Source organism: Epinephelus lanceolatus, chromosome 15, assembly GCF_041903045.1.
Source record: "Epinephelus lanceolatus isolate andai-2023 chromosome 15, ASM4190304v1, whole genome shotgun sequence".
Lineage (NCBI taxonomy): Eukaryota > Metazoa > Chordata > Actinopteri > Perciformes > Serranidae > Epinephelus > Epinephelus lanceolatus.
The window spans coordinates 3,178,846-3,182,203 of NC_135748.1; the positions used below are offsets into that span (position 1 = coordinate 3,178,846).

At 38.4% G+C, this 3,358-nt stretch overlaps 1 long non-coding RNA gene across 1 annotated transcript; it reads right to left on the reverse strand.

Annotated features, from left to right (window-relative positions):
• Positions 1-1,580: 1,580 nt before the first annotated feature.
• Positions 1,581-2,932, reverse strand: LOC144467059 (uncharacterized). Its single transcript, XR_013493433.1, has 2 exons — positions 2,690-2,932; positions 1,581-2,336 (listed from the first exon to the last, which is right to left on the reverse strand). It is a non-coding gene; the product is annotated as an uncharacterized LOC144467059 (long non-coding RNA).
• Positions 2,933-3,358: the final 426 nt, after the last annotated feature.

A 3,358-nucleotide genomic window follows, 5' to 3' on the forward strand; every position in this document is an offset into this window, starting at 1 on the left:
GTGAGTAATATCGCTTTATAATGCACATTTTCGTCTCTTTGTTTGCTTTTACCGAGTGACCTAGCGTACCTGTCCCAGAGCCAGCTGCAGCTGTTGCTCACCGGTGTATCCCTCCGCGCAGGGCGTAAACCCACTATAGTTCCGTGTATCAAACTTCTTCTAAAACGACTAAAAGGGACTCTCGTTTTTCGAATAAATGTTTGAACGTTGATTTTAAATGCACGTGCAGAAACACCAGCTTCAGGGTTTCTGTAACGTTTATTTGTTCACTTTTACGAGTAGGCTACTGACCCCCTATAGACTTCAATTGTATTCACTAAGCTAAGCCGCGATGTTAACCGCTGAGACCCAGCCACTGGACATACAGACATAAAAAAGATATTGATCATGTTGTCTCAATATGAAAATGATAGAAGAAGGGCATAACTCCCAAATCGTCTGAGTATTCCTTTAACAGTGAATGATACTGGTGTTTCACTTCCACAGACGCTATTCCCCAACAGTGGGCGGGGCAGTAAGACCGGACGTGGGAGATACGTGCTGTTTTGATTGACACTTCTGACATCCAATGGAGATACGTTTTAAATAGATGATGTCGTAAAGCGTTTTTCCATTGGTCATGTAGATACCCAACACATCAGTTGCTAGGGAGGAATGCGGACATGCCGTACACTGTGGAATGTCAAAAACGTCAAAAGTGGAGATACATGCTTTTTATCGGACAGCGACGATTTGCATTCTCAACTCTGAAAATGTCAGCTCTCCACCCTACAATGACAAATCACATTACCCTGTCAACCATCACGTCACCCTCTGTTCTGGCTTGTACCAACATTAGCTTAGGCAGGTTGGGATCTTCTGCTTTAATTAATGCAGGAGGGGGAAAATGAGTCTAGATCCAATTATCAGTATGTGTATGTGTAACAGGCCATCATCAAAACTGTATCAAAACTGATAAGGTTCTGACTTTAGATATCAAAATCTTTTCTTGTAATTCAAGTTTTTATTTCTTTTATCTTTGGTGTTTGACAGTACAACATTTTACACTGTGAGACATTTCTTGTTATACACACTACACTATACTACTACCATCAGTGGTATAGAAAAACAAAAATAAAATAAAAATTCAGTATAAATAAAACCACTCGTATAAAGGACATGTTGACAGTTAAAAAACGAGGAAGAATACCCATACAGCAGATTATAATGTTGGATCCACTCAGAGGAAGGTATTCATGCTGCAGGCTCATCAGGCAGTGTGATGTGAGTCCAGAACAAGTCCCAGATTGGTGCCTTATTCTTGTTTCTATTGTTCATCCTGTTGAGCATAAGTTTGTATGAAGCTGTTTTTATCACTATGTTTACCCATTCTTTCAGTTCAGGGGGTTTGGGTGTTTTCCATAGTTTAAGTATTGTCCTGACAGCTGTTGTAATCCCTGCCATGATTACAGAGAATTCTCCACTTGATTTGTTGTGTGTAGCATATATATCACCGATACACACTATTTACACTACTGGACCAGTTCTAGGTTCTAATGGAGTGGGGTAACAAATACAATTGAGCCAGAGACCAGGTGATTTAAATGCAAAAGCCAGCACTTTACTGGAAGTAAACAAAAATAAAAACATTCGCAGATAACATCTGAATCAGTCAATAACCTGCAGGTACCAAAAATAAGTTTCATTCACTTACACCTCTTTTCCTCACCTCAGTTCTCTCCTAGGTTAGAGATAATTTAGTTCAGGCAACCCACCCTAGTTAGATGGTTTATTTAGTTTAGTTTAGATAGTTTAGTTATGTTAGACCAGTCTGTAACTATCTTATTTAAAGGTTAATTTATTTTGGTTCAATTATCTTCCGGAGTTAACTCTTTTTTACCTCTTCTCACAGGTAAGAGAATAATTACACATGTCTAAATCAAAATGAAGTGTAACACTTATACCTCTAATCACAACAATGACAATTATGAAGAACAAAATACAAAATGCAACACTTCAATTCAGAGTTCAAAGTTCAGTTTCTGTGTACTTCAGTTCAGAGTTCAGTTTCCATGTACTCCAGATCAGTTAAGAGTTCAGTTTGAAAAGAAGAAAAAAATGTAATCCAGTACTCCTACCGCTCTGGTAGAGAGTTTACCAAAAGTCCATCCTCGCACAACGGATCCTCTCACTTGCACGATGAAGATGAACTCTTGTCTTTAGAAACAAAGTCTGCGGGTCTGGCTTGCCATCTTGTGTCCTGGGCGTGGGTGTAGTCTCCACGCACACACACACTCCACAGAAGAAACTCCTCTTTAAGTTCAAACTTCAACAGAATAACACAAAAAAAACCTGACCTGTACAACAGGTCATAAGAAAAATAAATCAGTTTTGTCAATATAATTCAAATCAATAAAGTTTTACAATTACTGTGCATTGTAACGTTAGTGCTAGTTGTTTAACGAGACCGAAAATGGCGATGACGGGAGCAGCATCTTTCATCTCGCATCTCCGTCTTTTAGACATAAAAAACTTAACTTCTCCTCCCAACATAATATAACCCTCTTTTCAATTGACAACACAACATGCACTTTCAATTGGTTCCCTTAATAAACCGAAAATATTAGCAGCTAAACAGCTTGTGTTAATAGCTTTCACCACACAGTTGCAACGTGAAAATGGTATGACAATAAAGTAAGTTCAAACTCACCAAAACCGTTGTGGTTTGATTAGATATGGCTCTTGTGAATCACCAACCATGTAGTTATTATTTTTCAGGTCTTTAACCACTCTCTGGAAAAACATTCATTTGTTCGTTTTTCTGCTATTCTCATCTGCTCTCAGGTCCGTTCTGCACGTATGCTGTGTCACACCAGGGTCATAGGGCAAAGGACCATGAATCTCTTAAAGGGACAGTACCGTTAAAGCATTTTATATAGGGCTATTTTTAAACATTCCCATGAAATTATCACACCATTTTTTAGTGACTCTTATTCAATCAAATGTGACATTTTAACTGTTTTAACTTACTTATGCATTTTAATGAATTGTTTGCATTTATTCATATTTTACTGTGGGTTACATGTGTAGTTGGCTTCTGTCCCCAAATAGGCATCCTCTGGGAGATGATGGTATGTCACTTCCCAGCCAGTTGCTCAAATTGTCCACAACTGTCTTCCAGAAAGGTTGAATGACAGGGCACTCCCTGATGCAGTGTAACAGAGTACCTATGTCTTTCTGACATTTCCAACACAGGTAATTATTTGTTATACCTGCTCTGCTGAGTCTGTGTGGTGTCTAGTAATACCTGTGTGCTATTCTGTATTGTGTAAATTTCCCTTTAGCTTCCCTAATGTATTTCCCATTATTAGATATAATT